This window comes from Apodemus sylvaticus, chromosome 8, assembly GCF_947179515.1.
Source record: "Apodemus sylvaticus chromosome 8, mApoSyl1.1, whole genome shotgun sequence".
Lineage (NCBI taxonomy): Eukaryota > Metazoa > Chordata > Mammalia > Rodentia > Muridae > Apodemus > Apodemus sylvaticus.
This window is the reverse complement of record NC_067479.1, coordinates 58630707-58647584: the sequence shown is the minus strand read 5'-3', so window position 1 is coordinate 58647584 and position 16878 is coordinate 58630707. Positions and strand designations below refer to the sequence as shown.

Genomic DNA, 16878 nt, shown 5'->3' with positions numbered 1-16878 from the left:
CCCTGGAGTTACCAGGTTGGTGGGCATCTTCTCCCACTAGACTTTGTTCCTGGGAACTGACTGCAGTCTTCTGCAAAAGCAATAATAAGTCTAACCTGACCGCTTGGCCACCTTTCCAGCCTTTAAGTCTCTCTAAATAACCTTTGTTCATCTTATTTATGGCCTATACAAACTTCATTTTTAAAATGCTTTTTTGAAATAGGATTTTAACTCCTCGACTGGCCTGGAACCTGCTAGGTAGATCAGAATAGCCTTAACCTCACAGCAAACATCTGATATTACAGGTATGTACCATTATGCATGGCTTCTGTGTGGATTTTTCTTATTTTTTAACAAATACAAATTATACACACACACACACACACACACACACACACACACACACATATATTTGAACCATGAAATGGGTTGATAGGAGCATACATGTTTCAATCACATTCATCACTTCCACCTTCTCAAAGAAATTTATTATAGAAATAAATTGAATTTTTCTTCTTTTTATTTATTCTTCTCTCATTCTGTACATCCTGACCACATCATTCCCTCCCCCACTCCTCGCAGTTCCCCTACCCTCTCCTCTCTGCCCCAGATCCACTGCTCCAAATTGAGAGGTTTTAACATGCAATAGCTCAGAACAAATTGTTACATTTTCATCAGCTGAGAGAAAATGCAGAAAAACTAAATCTTGACATCTGTCATTTTAGATTTCCAGACTTGAATTTTTTTCTCAGCTGTGAAATATACACATTCTATTTAAACCAAAATAAAAGGGTCCAGCCCTGTGGTCCTTCCTCTTTGAGATGGTTCTCCCTGAGAGTTCTGATGTCTCAACATCTGTAGAACGAATTTCACCAGAAAGGGAGCACACGAAAGATTTCATTGAGAGCTAATGTTATTACTTTTTATATTTTAAGTAGAGATTTATAAAAATAACTTTGAATTGGACAGATTTCGAAGTCTTTGCTTATTTTATGCATTGAAATTACAGGGGTTTGGGGGGAACGGGTCTCACTCTGAGCTCAGGCTGGCGGCAGACACCCATTGATGTTCCTACTCTGGCTTCCGGAGTGCTACAAGGCAGGCAGTCATATACCACACAAGTCAGAACATGCAGTTCATCTCACTAGAGCTGTCTGACCTTTCTCTATCCAGCTAATCTGGGACTCCCCTGAAGGTAGGAATGTTCTTAGTCACATGTTCCGTTAAACAAACAGGACAGGTGATTCATGGCCGGTAAGCAAATGACGACTGGGACCAAGTGTCCCTATCCGAGTATAATCGTGGCGTCCTTTGAAGGTGGAGAGAGACGAAGAAGCAAAGGACGCAGGATGAGATTGCCGGAATCTACTGCACCACAGTCATGGCAAAGCGAAGGGGCCGGGAGGGAAGCACAAGAAACAGTCGCAGAGCCAGCAGGAGAAGCCATTGGCATTCTGTGTTGTGGAAAAGAAAGTATTTAGAAGTTTGGGTTGGCTCGACTGCAAAGGTTAAAAATGATAGGAAATGTGGTAGCTATTACAATGGTCCATAAATATGCAAGCTCACTCTCTCTGCTCTGTGGTACATTAAAAATCATGTCTCCCTGAGTTGGTTAGCATAACAAAATGCAATTGAGAGTCATGTGTGTCATTTCCTACAGAGAGCTTTGAGGGGCAGTGAAAATGTCCCCTTTTCAAAATCCCTCTGCTATGCCAACTAAAGGTTTATGGTACATGATTTAGGATTAAGCATGGCATCCGGTATGCCAATCTGCTGTCACCCACACAAGAGCAGATTCAGAAGATAAAAAAATATATTGTAGCTGTCTCACTCCACTGACTGTGTTGATGATTTTAACATAAACTTGCTTATTCTGACACAGGAACTAAGGAAAAAGAACTTTTGCTGTTAGATTGGAATTGAAAAAAATAGAAATCAGATTTTCAAATTCTATAATCAGTTTTTGGAAATCAATGAAAGACTCTGAATAACATTTTGAAAATACTTAATGTAAAAATGGAAAGAATCATTTTTACCTACCACTGTGAAATCCTTTGGGAAAAAATTCCCCCAATGAATAAAATTAAGTGGAAATATGTTCTGACCCTTAAAAGAAGGGAGCAGTTCTATCCACATGCTGACGCTGAGTGACAACTGGAGGACATTAGCAATGAACTCACAGCTGAGTTAGAACAGATGCAAGGGTCTAGCCTTACTGCCTATCATCTCAGAACAGAAAAGCTGATAAAATCAAGACTCGCTATCTCGCAACTACAATAAGATCTTCTAGTGAAGAAAACCAAGCTTCAGAAGGGAAGACATCTGGGAGGGCAACTGTTAAAAGCCAACTTTTCTGTCTCACTTGGGAGACACAGACACTCCTATTTTCAACTTACTCCTGAAGATGTTGAGTAAAATCAGAGTGATATCCCAGCAGGCTGCTGCTAATGGTGTTAGTCAAAGAAAAAGAGACCAGTTAGTTACGTTATAATTAAGGCACCATAATAGTTACATAAAAGACAGACAGATGCATCCTCATCCTCAGTTTTCCTCCATGTCTCCTGGTAAAAGGCCCTCTGCACTGTGTCAGATTGACTTTGATTTCCAGAGGCTGCTGATATGAAACCAGTTCAGCCAATCACAGTTATAGGTTATTGGTTTTTGTAGAGGACTCTCTGGAAAACTGGCGGGGGTGAGGGGGTGGGGAGGGGAAAGGAGCAGGAGCAGCAGCGGCACGGGTCCCACATAGGAGAAACACTGGCAGGCAAAGCTTGCATGGGGGGATAGGGGGACACTGGCAGGACTGTGCACCATACTGCGATAGGGAGGGAGGTCGCCTGGGTATCTGTAGAGCACGAGTCTGCCTGGCTAGGCGGAGGTCTTTGCCCAGAAGGCAGGGCGTGCAAATGCCCCCCCCCCCTGCACCTGTAGAAGAAGCTGCTTGGCAGAGAGGAGGCTCGATCCTTCCCTGGAGGCTGGAAATGCTGAGGCCTGCTCCATGCTTCTAAGTGGAGGGTTTTGATAAGAAGAGACAGTTTATAGTTTCAATGTTTTATTATTAGAAGAGTAGAAAGTTAAAAGGAGATAGAGAAGTAAAGAGAGAAAGAGAAGATAGAGGGATGAGGGCTGGACATGACCACGTGGGAAGGGGAGAAAGACTAGAGAGGGGGGAACAGAGAGAGGGGGGCAAGAGAGGGCAGAGAGGGAGATAAGAGGGGGGCAAGAGAGGGCAGAGAGGGAGATAAGAGGCTAGAGAGAGCAAGCGAGGAGGGGCAAGAAGCCTTCTTTTATAGTAAGCTGGGTTACTTGGCAACAGAAGAGCCTGGTTGTAGTCAGGTGACTAAAGGGGTGGAGTCCAGCCAGAATGCCAGGGGCCTGGGGTCTGGCAGAGGTGACTGGTGTGACTGATGGCCACAGGATTATGGAGTTGAGGAGTCAGCAGTCTGGGAGCATAGCTCACGGGTTCAGTCCCATGTAGAATGTTCTATTGGATCTCCAAAGTGGCCTTGCTTCAACCAGGCTACAGACCACCTCACACCACGGTCCCACAGAAAATAGACACAAAGCATAAGGAGTTTGGGGCTGTTGAAGGCCAACTCTCTCAGGAGATGCAATTGAATGTGTGAAGCTTTTGAATGGACTCTTTACTGTGACTTCACTATTAGCTGTTCAGAACAGCTGTGCAGGTGGGAAGAGCCATCCACGGGACCAGCAGAAGCCAGTGAAAGTTTCATCCCGACATGGGGATGTGCCCATGCATGTGCTAATGGGACTGGGATTTATTACTGCTGATAAAGTGAAAACATGGGGTTGGGAAGGAGCTGGGCTAGGTGCTCTGGGAAGAGTTGGATGGAGAAGATTGGGAGGTAGATATGATCGAAATATATACATATATGGAATTTCTAATGAATAAATTTGAAGTGTTATCGTTAAAATGCAGATATGCCTGCTTCTTCAGGTGGGGATTTTCACTCTGGTGCTCACACTTGCTAAGTAATCACTTTGACCCACTGATCATCTGCTTAGCAGAATTTACACTCTGTAGTTGAAGAATTTGCTTTTTAATATCCAGTTTCAATTGCATCAAGACTGTTGGCATCGTGTAATTGAATATCAGTTGACAGATCTTTTTTCTCTTCTTCAGAACGTACTCTGAGCCTGTTACCATGGTGATGCTTTTGTACTTTTTCTGTAATTCCATCATCTTTTCTTTGTACAAGTTGTAGTTTTATTTTTAGTTGCAAGTGAATTTGCACTTTCCTAAGTTGTCCTTTCTGTGATGTGTGGACTTTTTCTGGGGATCCGAAAAAATAACTACTTACCCCCCAGACCACCAGAGAAACAAATAAACCCTTGCACAAAGGTACATCTTGAGGAACCAATGGGTTTAACTGGGATGACTTATGGGAGAAGAGACTACACAAGGGCAAAGATACCACTGAAGAAAAGAGCCCTCTCCTAATGAACACCGCCGCACAGAAGGGGTCCTCTCTGTCATGGGTCCATGACAAAATATTAATGGGTTTGATCTTATGCAGGTCTCCAGTAGAGTAATCAAAAGGACAATGGCCACATCACCGCAGAGAGCAATGCATGGTGATAAGGTAGGTGGTTTTATGGTCTTTAAATGGTGCTTCTAATAGTGCTAAGACTCTCCTAGTTTCCCCTTGATTGGTTCAGGGTTGAGTCCTGAGGCTTGCTTTGCTCTAGGTGTACTTTGAAGACAGGGATCCTCTCATTTCTTCCTATCAAATTTGCCACGTGCTCAGCTGACACTGTTTATGTTTACGATGACGCTTCCAGGGAGGCTTTTCTACTTAGTGTTTCTTCCAAGTCACTCAGTCCGACATTTGTTTTCTATTGTTGCCAGCTAATTGTCCCAAGTTTGTAGCACATATATTCTAAATAGGGGCTAATGTCAATCATAATTTCTACTCTTCTCCTCAAATATCTAAGAGTCTTAGATTGCTTTTCTTGCATCTACCCTTTACTTTATATCAAGTTACTGGCTAATGCACATTATCTGTTAAAATTATTACTCTGTACAGCTAATGATCATTTATATTTTCCTTATGTTTACATACTCACATGGTCACCATAGTGACTTGCATATTTCCATTTTCAAAAAAGGGAATTCTCTTCTTTTCCTCTCAGAAGTATATACCTCTCAGAAATATATAAATATATGCTAATGAAAAATATATTCTTCACAGGGAATTTGGTTTTCCTTTCTGGATGTTTAAAAAGCCTTTTCCCTTCTGATATCTTGAAGTTCATTATACTCTATGGACCAAAATACTGTTTCACTGGGCTCCAATAGCTTCCTAAATCTGACATGCTCATATATTCTTTTATTTCTAAGACAATTCCATGTTCTGAGTAAATCATCTCCCCATTCTCTTTCTCCTGCTCTTCCATAACTCTAATCATCAGCCTAGTTGAAGACACCACCAAAAGAAACTATGGATTAGGATTGTGTACTTTAGAGGGTACCTTATATCTCAGCATGTGCATTTACACACAAGAGATTCAAACACACACACAGACACACACACACAGGGGGAGAGTAACAGGGTGACAGAGTCAGAGACAGAAACACAGAGAAAAGCTCATTTAAGAATTATTGTCAGTGCCTTACTAAAGGGAGGAAGTCACTGGGGGTGAACTTTGAGGTGTTCCAGCCTGGCCACATTTCTTACTCTCCTTTTGCTTCCTGACTTCCAGAACAACTCAGGTTCCTGTTACTATGCCTTCCCCACCAGGAAGGACTGACTCTATCCCTCTTGAATAATAAGCCAAAATAAACATTTTCTTCCCAAAGTTAAAAAAAAAGAATTATTGTCGTTATGATGAGTGGAGCTGCTGGGATGGAAGTCTTCCTGCCATCATTTGCACCAGGAAGCCAGGAGACTCCACAGCCTTCAGTGCACAGCCTGCCAGGAGAGAGTGGTCTCCCAGCAGTGCTTTTACTTCTGAGCTCAGAAGAGTAAGGACACAGGCTTACAGGCCCACAGGAGGATCAAACTCCAGCAATGGACAACAATACCAACTAGTACCAGAGATAACCAGATGGCGAAAGGCAAGCACAAGAACCCTAACAACAGAAACCAAGGCCACATGGCAATATCAGAACCCAGTTCTCCCACCACAGCAAGTCCCAGATACACCAACACACTGGAATAGCAAGAGTTGGATTTAAAAATCATATCTCATGATGATGATAGAGGGCTTCAAGAAGGACTTAAATAACTCCCTTAAAGAAATACAGGAGAACATTGGTCAACAGGTAAAAGCACTTAAAGAGGAAACACAAAAATCCCTTAAAGAAATACAGGAGATCATGGGTCAACAGGCAGAAGCCCTTAAAGAAGAAACACAAAAATCCCTTAAAGAATTACAGGAAAAAACAAACAAGTGAAGGAACTGAACAAAACCATCCAGGATCTAAAAGTGAAAGTAGAAACAATAAAGAAATCACAAAATGAGACATCTCTGGAGGTAGAAAACCTTGGAAAGAATTCAGGTGTCATAGAATACAGAATACAAGCGATAGAAGCACCTCAGGTGCTGAAGATACCATAGAAAGCATTGACTCAATAGTCAAAGAAAATGCAGAATGCATAAAGCTGGTACCCAAAAACATCCAGGAACTCCAGGACACAATGATAAGACCAAACTTAAGGATTATAGATATAGATGAGAGTAAAGATTTCCAACTTAAAGGGCCAGTAAATATCTCAACAAAATTATTGAAGAAAACTTCCCTAACCTAGAGAAAGAGATGCCCATGAACATACAAGAAGCCTTCAGAACTCCAAACAGACTGGACCAGAACAGAAACTCCTCCAGGCACATAATAATCAAAATACCAAATTCACTAAACAAAGAAAGAATATTAAAAGCAGTAAGGGAAAAATGGCAAGTAACTTATAAAGGCAGACCTATCAGAATTACACAAGACTTCTCACCAGAGATGATGAAAGCTAGAAGATCCTGGGCAGACCTCATACAGACCCTAAGAGAACACAAATGCCAGCCCAGGCTACTATACCCAGAAAAACTCTTAGTAATCATAGATGGAGAAATCAAGATATTCCATGATAAAACCAAATTTACACAATATCTGTCCACAAATCCAGCCCTACAAAGGATAATAAATGGAAAATGCCAACACAAGGAGGGAAACTACACCGAAGAAAAAGCAAGAATGTAAACTCCCAATAAACCCAAAAGAAGATACCCACACAAACATAAAAATAACATAAAAAATAACAGGAAGCAACAATCACTATTTCTTAATGTCTCTTAACAACAACGGACTCAACTCCCCAATAAAAAGACAGATTAACAGAAATATTTCTCATGTAAATCTTCAATTTTATCAGAAAATATTTGTAATTCTGCTTTTAATTAATTTAGTATTTTTTTATGTCTACCATTTTATCTGCAGTATTTTTCATGGCAATCTTCAATTTTAATATGTCTTTCTATGTATTTCCTCTACTTTTTCAGAAATGTTTTCAATGTAAATCTTTGATTTTATCACAAATGTTTCTAATTCCACCCTCAATTAATTTAGAAAGAGTTTTACACCTATCATTTTATATGTAAATTTTTCATTAAATAGTCAATTTTAACGTTTGTCTATATATTTCTTGAATTTTACCAGAAATATTTTCCATGTAAATCTTCAATTTTATCTAAAAATGTTTATAATTCCACCTTCCATTAACTTAGAATTATCTTTATGCCTATCATTTTACCTGTATAATTTTCATGATAATCTTTAATTTTAACATGTTTTCTATATATTTCTACAATTTTATCAGAAATATTTTCCATGTAAATCTTGAAGTTTATCAGAAAATGTCTGTAATTTCACTTTCAATCAACTTAGGAATACTTTTATGCTTACCATTATTATATCTATATACAATTTTCCATGGTAATCTTAAATTCTAACATATTTTTCTACATTTTCTACGATTTTATAAGAAATATTTTCCATGTAAATCTTCAATTCTATCATAAAATCTTTCTATTTCATATTTCAATTAATTTAGCAATGTTTTTACATGTCTATCACTTTACTCTTTAATTTTCCATGAAAATTGTCAATTTTAACGTGTTTTCCTATGTATCTCTTCTATTTTACCTGAAATATTTCCATAGAAATCTTTAATTTTATCATAAAGTGATTTTACTTCCCTTTTCAATAAAAAAAGAAGAAAGAATTATTGTCATTAAGGAGTCCATATTCAATACAGTGTAATCTGTAAGTACATATAAGATCTTAAAATTAATGCCATTCTGTCAACAAGAAAAAGCCATTAGGAAAAAGCCACTGAGTTGTAATATTGTCATGAGTATCTGAGTTGCAGGGCTGCCATCATCAACAATATGTGATACTGGCTAGTATAGATTTTATGCATGGGAGACTGTGATAACAGAAAACTTACACAATTATTCAAGCCCCTTCCTATAAGAATGGGTATAAAGGCTTCTCTCATCGCTAAGCATATTTCCAATCAATACCTTGAGACTGTTCTGTTTTAGTTCCTCTTATATTTTCTGGGAAACTAGCAATACCTGGGCTACACCATTTGCACACTGGAAGGACACCTACAAACATATTTGTGTGTGGATATTAATTTTATGGAGTGCCATGACTTGGATAAAGGAAGCTCACACAACGGGACAACTAGTATTTTTATATGTATCAGTGAGCATTTCTAGAAAACACTAGCACCACAATCAATAGATTAAGATATCCCTGTCTCAGTGTTAGTGGGCACCAAAGGATGGAGGAAGGACAGACTCAGTCTCCTGAGCTGGAACACCCATCTTCTCCTGTTTTCTGATATCCTTGATCTGTGTTTAGGAATTACACCTGTTCCCTCCATTCCAGTTCATGGAGGGCAAGGTTCTCAGGACTCTGTTGTTGAACAAATTATACTATTGATTTTGTTGTTTTTCAACTAATAAACAGCAAGTCCTGTAACTGTGGGGCCTTCATAATCACAGCCAAAAGTACTAAGTAAGCCTCCTCTTCTATCTATGCTCCTGTTTAGGCTTCTACAACTTCCTATCCATTCTTGTTCTATTGAGAGCTCTAATCATTATGTTATTCTTATATTTATATCCGTTTGTGTAGATAAACCAACCCTTTATATCATTGTACATATTTAAAACTACTTTAAGAAGTAGTGAATATATTAGAGAAAGAAATTTATTAAACGTAATAAAAATGTTTAAACATTATTTACAACAGTCATGTATGACCTTATTGATGTGTCTAAATATTCTGTAAGCTTATTAATTTATCAAGATGAGAAGTTTTCTGTTTCCAAACTTTATAATTATTTCAAAACCTAATAATTTTTAAAGATGGAGAGTTGACCAAGGAGCAAATTTTTATATCTTATTTGTATTAATAAATTAAGTATTAATTAATTAATTAAGAGCTTTTGAAGTAAATAAAAGAGAAATAATGTGTGTGTCTATTACAATTTAAAGATCATGTATGCATTTTTATATCATAGATATTTGCATCATGTTTGACAATCTGCCAATGTCTAGTCCTATGAAATTCATAGCTTCACATATCTTATACTGTTATAAAGTGTTATCTATGCAGAAATAACATACATTGTTTAATAATTAGCCTGTTATTAGCTTGCTTAATGACTTTAAGGTATTTAGAGATTCATCACATTGGCTTATATTATTCCTTGGGCCACAAATGAATGATATGCAAGATAATTATTTGATATTCTTTCTTTTTTAATTTTTTATTTATTCTTCATTTACACTTCAAATGTCTGGTACCCCGCTCCCAGAAAAACCCCAATCCATCCTTCCACTCCCTGCCTCCAAGAAGAGGCCCCTCCTCCCAACCCACTCCCACATACCCCAACTCGATTTTTCCTCTTATTGCTATCTCTTACTCTTCTTTTTTATTTTTATTTTTTATTGAATATCTTTACTTACATTACCAATGGTAAAACCTTTCCCGATTTCCCCCCTTTCCAAAGACCTCAACCCCCCTCCCACCCCCCTACCTCCACATATATGCCCCTCCACCCGAATCACTCCCACCTCCCCCCCCCATCGATTTCTCTTTGTTGGGGCATCTATTGAGCCTTTACCTGACCAAGGACCACTCCTCCCAATGATGCCCAATAAGGCATTCCTCTGCCACATTTTTGGCTAGAACCATGTATACCCCTTGGTTGATGATTTAGTCCCTGGGAGTCCAGGGGTGTCTGGGTGGCTGAAATCATTGTTCTTCCCATGGGGCTGTAGACCCCTTCAGCTCCTCCGGATCAACCTCCAGCTCCTCCACTGGAGCCAGGCCCAATTCAATGGTTGGCTGCTAGCATCTGCATCTGTATTTGTAAGACTCTGGCAGGGCCCCTCCGGAGACAGCCATGGCATGCTCCTTTTGGTATACACTTTTTGTCATCCACAGTAGTGTCAGCGTTTATAGAATGAATCCCCAGGTAGGGGAGTCTCTGGGTGCCCTTTACTTCAATTTCTGCTCCACACATTTTCTCTCTTATTGCTCCTATGAGTATTTTGCTCCCTTTCTCAGAGGAACCAAAGCACCCTCACTTAAATCCTCCTTCTTGAACTTCCTGTGCTGGGTGAATTGTAACTTGTTTATTTTGAGCTTTTGGGCTAACATCCGCTTATTAGCGAGTGCATACCATGTGCATTCCGTTGTGATTGGGTTACCTCGCTCAGGATGACACTTTCTAGTTCCATCCACCTGCCTAAGAATTTCATGAATTCATTGGTTTTAATAGCTGAATAGTACTCCATTGTGTATATATACCACAGTTTCTGTATCCATTCCTCTGTTGAAGGACATATGGGTTCTTTCCATCTTCTGGCTATTATAAATAAGGCTACTATGAACATAGTGGAGCATGTGTCCTTATTACATGTAGGAGTATCTTCTGGGTATATGCCCAGGAGTGGTATAACTGGGTCCTCAGGTAGTACTATGTCTAATTTTCTGAGGAATTGCCAAACTGATTTTCATAGTAGTTTTACCAGCTTGCAATCCCACTAACAATGAAGAAGTGTTCCTTTTTCCTGCTTCCTCTCAAATGATTTCCCCTTTCCTTCTTCCCCCTCCCTGAAAGTCCCATAAGCCATCTTCCCTCCCCCTGTTCCTCAATCAACCCCCTTCTGCTTCCCTGTCCTGGTATTCCCCTACTTTTTGAAGACTTCTAGAAACTATTCTCCTGGAAGCTCAAAACATACCTTTCCTTAGGTGACAACTTTCTTTATTTAGGGGATTGGTACTAAATATTGATAATGAGTACCTTTTCATGAAGCCACTGTCAAGTTAAAAGCTAGCTTACAAGAGGCAGAAAATCAAGATAGGACACTTCCTGATTCCATTAGACTATCATAGGAATCAAATTAGTTATTACATGCATACCTTTACAGTGGAGCCTGGAATTCAGAACCAATCAATGGGTGTGAAGTTATCACTTTCTTCTAGGCACTAACTACCAAACTGAAGACTGCAGTTGGTAAACCAACCACTGAAGTCTGAGGATTGTTTGGTAGTCAGGTTGACAGGCCATTGTGATGACATAATCAAAGACTCATGCTGTAACTGACAATGGGACAAGTGTATTTCATGTCCTTCAATATTTTGGCTTTAAAATTATATTATTTTAACAATTATAGAACAATAGGTATCTAAATACCATATTTTCATAAAAATATATGTAATAAGATAGATGATAGAAAGGTACATAGATAGATAGATAGATAGATAGATAGATAGATAGATAGATAGATAGATAGTCAGACACACAGACAGACAGATAGATGTTAAATATCAGCAATAATATCTGACCAAGAAAAGGTGTTTTCTACAAAACATTGTGAACTGGATATTCATTCCTAAATATTCTCAATACCTACTTCTTTTTAACCTATCAAAGGTATATGTGAAATTTTAGATTCATAAACACTATGAACCTTAGAGACCAACATGCAAAAATCACAGGACACTTTAAAAATAAATACGCTTTACTGAATAGAGTCAGAAAGCTCCATCTATAGGGAGGTCAGACAGTATTGTAGATTAGTATCCTGTATTTCTCATCATAATGATGCCTAGATCAGAATCATAGTCATGTATAAAATACATTCTTTAAATGAATTCATTCTATCCTCTAACATCCTCACTATCAAAACAGTTAAAATAAGTATGAAATATGAATCTACTTTATTTTCTTGCTATTAAACTTTGAGGTTTAAAAATTAGGTCTTTTTTTCTGATGAATCATATTTTCTTCCTCCTACTTTTTATTAAATAGATTCTTTTGTCATACAACACATTCTGATTGTTTTCCCTCCCTATACTCCTCAGCTCTTCTCCACCCTACACGCATACAAGTGCACACACACACACACACACACACACACACACCTTCATACCTTCTCTCACATCTGGGTTCAGTCCACTTCTTTATCTCATTAGAAAAGAAGAGGCTTCTTAAGAGTCTACAGACTAACTTTGTTTTTCCAGAGAAACCAATGAAAGACCCAAAACTATGTTCAATTGTGACTAAAGGAAATAAACTTAAGTCTAATCAAAGACTTCTTGGATACTACTGACATGTAAGCACCACTTATTGCACCTATTCTGATACCTGGCTGTACTGGTTATTGTCATATTTTACAGGTGTTGCAAGTGAGTTCAACTGTCAATTGCTTCCCTAACATATCAACATGCCTACTGTTTTATGTACCATAGAAACTCATTTTCAAGGTAGAGGCTTCTAAGTCATAACCCGTTAGAATCAGTTGAATTCAGAGACATCCCTGTAAAACTTCTTTGGGAACAGGCACTCAACCACTCAACCCTAAGATAAAGTCAAGGGCTACCTCAAACATTGGTATTTTGGAGAAAGTCATGTGAAATAATTCAACAATAGGAAAGATTTATCTTAACAGGATTGACATCATGGCTGGGGCTAGAAATTTAGACAGATTTATGGAGCTAGTGAGGCCATAGATTTGAAAATTCATCACACTGTGTGACCTCCCCCTGCCCACTGCTCTCAAGAATAGCAGCCAGCAACCTGACCAACCAACTCCTGAAGAACAAGAAGAATGGGTTTCCAGCATTCAGGGGAGGGGCTTGGTCTGCCTTTGTTGGTTGGGAAAAAAGAAGCATTAAAGATGGAGAGTTAAACCAGAAGCCATGTGTTTTTGTGTCTCTCCATGTGTTTTCTCTTGCAGCCTGTTCCTTACCCATCTCTCCTTCCAGAAAACCCACGGTTACAATGTGTGAGCTGGACTCTACAACACTGATTTACTAGATCAGCTCAGTTCCTATTGTAGCATTCTAAATATGTTTTTAATTTTATTTTTTTATCACACCATATTTTATCCCCTGACACCATCCACTCTCAAACTTTCCCACATCCCATACCTCTTCCCCACCCTTCTGTGTCCACATGAATGTCCTTATCCTCCACACCACTTGACCTCTAAACTCCCTGGGGTCTTCTATCTCTTGAGGGTTAGGTGAATCATCTCTGAATGAACACAGACCTGGCAGTCTTCTATTGTACATGTCTTGAGGGCCTCATATCAGCTGGTGTATGATGCCTGTATGTTGACCCAGTATTTGAGAGATCAGAGAGGTCCAGATTGAGACTGCTGGTCCTCCTACAGGGTCTCCCTCTTTAGCTGATTTCACCCTTCCCTAACTCAATAACAGGGGTCAGCTGCTTCTGTCCATTAGTTGGGTGCAAATATCTGTATCTGACTCTTTCCACTATTTGTTGGCTCTTTCAGAGGGCAGTCATGATGTCCCTTATTGTAAACTCTCCATAGCCTCAGTAATAGTGTCAGACCTTAGGGCCTCCCCTTGAGCTAGATCCCACTTTGGGCCTATCCCTGACTCTTTTTCTCAGGCTCCTCTGTATTTCCATCCCTGGAGTTGTTTCAGACAGGAACAATTACTGGTCAGAGTTGTGATTGTGGGATGCCCCCCCTCCCTCACTTGATTCTCTTTCTTTCTTCCTGCTGGAGGTGGGCTCTATAAGTTCCTTCTCCCTACTGTCAGGCATTTCATCTAAGGTTGCTCCCTTTAATTCCTGAGAGTCTCTCACCTCCCAGGACTCTGGTACATTCTGGAGTGTCCGCCTAACCTTCTACTTTGCAAGGTTGCCTGTTTTCATTCTATCTGCTAGCCCTCAGGGCTTCAGTTCTTTTCCCTCTCCCAATACCAGATCAGGGTCCCCTCTCACCAGACTCCCCGAGTCATTGTCCACTTTCCCTCCCAAGTCCCAACCTTTCTCCCCACTTGTGATTGCTTTCTTCTCCCTCCCAAGTGGGACTGAGGTGTCCTCATTTGTGCACTTCAACTTGTTGACCTTTGTTGAGTTGTGTGGACCGTATCTTGGGTATTAGGTACTTTTATTTTGGCTTACATCCACATATTAGTGAGTACTTTAGTGTGTCATTTTGTGTCTGAATTACCTTATCAAGATATTTTCTAATTCCATCCATTTGCCTGCAAAATTCAGGATGTTCTCGTGCTTTAATAGCTGAGTAATATTTCATAGGGTAAATGAACCACGTTTTCTGAATCCATTTGTTGTGCGACATCTGAGTTATTTCCAGCTACTAGGTATCACAAACAAGGCTGCTATGAACATAGTGGAATACGTGCCTCTGTGGCATGGTGGGCATCTTATGGGTATATTCTCAAGAGTGGTATTGTAGGTTCTTCAGGCAAACCTATTTCCATTTTTCAGAGGAAACTCCAGAATGATTTCCAGAGTGGTTGTAACAATTTGCAATCCCACAAGCAATGGCAGAGTGTTCTTCTTTCTCCACATCCTCAACAACATTTGTTGTCACCTGAGGTTTTGAATGTAGTCATTCTGATTGGAGTAAAGAGAAATCCTGGGGTCATTTTGATTTGCATTTCTCTGATCACTAAAGACTTTGGCCATTCCTTTATTTTTAAAACCGTGATTCACCTTTAATTTTTATCATATGTGATAATCAATGTTGTTCATTAATGTAATTATATTTAGAACTCTTTCTGACAAAGGATTCTGAACATGACTCTGAGGGTATATTTAAAGTCCTTAGTTTCTTTCTATGCTTCAGTAACTGATGTGGGCAAACTAACTATATAACTGAGCTCTACTATTCCTTTCATGGTTCCTGGAATGTATAACAAAAAAAAGCTTACTGAATATGAAATTCAGCGTTCTCTGCTTCTGAATTGGGTTAACAACTTCACTAGCTACAACCTCCTGACATCAAAACTACTGTATGATGATATCTTGTGCCCTCAAAAAATGAGCTATTTTTTCCCAATATAATTAATTTTGTAGTTTTCCTTTTCACAGAAATAGGAATATATTTACTATTAACAAAATTATTGTCCAGTACTTAAAATGCCATTTTGATTGTAGTTTGGAAGAAAAAATTAATAACGCGATTCTAGTGGATCTGTCACATGAATATTTGTGTGTGAGTAACAGAATACTGAAAATGCTATTTTCCAAAGACTATGAAGAATCATGAATCAGGCATATTGTAGTCTAAACAATAACAATTTAATACAATTTATTATAATAGATAAGAATGTGTAATATATAACATGAAAGAAATATGGTGAATGAATCTATTTGTAACAAATTATATGGTTAAATATATAGTTGAAGTTGTTTCTTATAATAATATCTTCTGCTATGGTTAAGTAGGAGGTAAGGTGCAACATTGAAATGGAATGACTGGCACCTTCTTCAGTCATGAGGAAGTTTCCGTTGGGGAAAGTCATATGTTGAAGTTGTTTCATTGTCCCCTGCTAAAAGAAGCCAAGAAATGTCTTAATTAGACAAACATTCTCAGATGAGATGATAGATTCACCCCACTTCAGATCAGACTAGATTTCAGTATATTTTCTGAACTGTACACAAAGAACTAGTTGAGGTAACAATATATTTGATTCTGAATGTGTTATTTGTTAATATTCCTCACATAGGTATTGTAGTGGAGCCTGTGCAACTTTATATTGATACCGAATGCTAAGCATTTGGCAAGATTATCTCTCAAATGAAATTAAACAAACAGCAGTGTTTTTGTGCAAGGATAGCAAAGATTGTTGGCACATTGTTCAATCTTGTAGTACGTTTAATGAATTTTTAAACCAAATAATTGTTTCTAAGTGAACTTTTAAAAAATAATTTCATATCTAAGATAGCCTACATGACTTATAGACCATGAAAAGAAAGGTGAGAACTAAAACAGGTAATATGCTGGAATTTGTACAGTCCTAAGTACAAGTATTTGTCCTAAGGAGTTCCTCTGTCATACATTTATGAAAGTATGTATATATGTGTGCTTATATATATGTATGTGTATATATATATATATATATACATATATATGTATATGTTATGTATATAAACAGATGAAATCTTTAATTCGTCAGTATTAGCATTAGGGGTTTTCACACTGTGGCCATATATGACATTTTTCAAAGCAGGTGACTTACCAGCAATATTGACTAAAGTATTTATGTCATCTGACCTCTTCTGACTGTCCTCACAAATGATATGGTCATCCTCTCCAAATATATCTACACAGTTGTCACTCATGATTTATATAACAGACATCTGTAACACCACAAGGCAAAAACAAGATCCTCTGTCATTTTAAATAGTTTACAAAATTGAAATCAATAAAAAATTGAATTCCAAAATAAAGAGGAAAATATCAGTTACTCTGAGCACATATGAACTTGTAAAATTAAGTCTCTGTCTGAAGTGGAGATGGTTAAGTTCTTTGCAACTTACTTTATCAAGTTAAAATTTCATCCATATTGCAAAGAATGAGGGA

The 16878-nt window shown here is 38.4% G+C and overlaps 1 pseudogene; it reads left to right on the top strand.

Moving 5' to 3' along the window:
* The first annotated feature begins 1241 nt into the window (after positions 1 to 1241).
* LOC127690687 (ubiquitin-conjugating enzyme E2 N-like) overlaps positions 1242 to 16878 on the top strand; it is a 34656-nt pseudogene continuing 19019 nt past the window's right edge.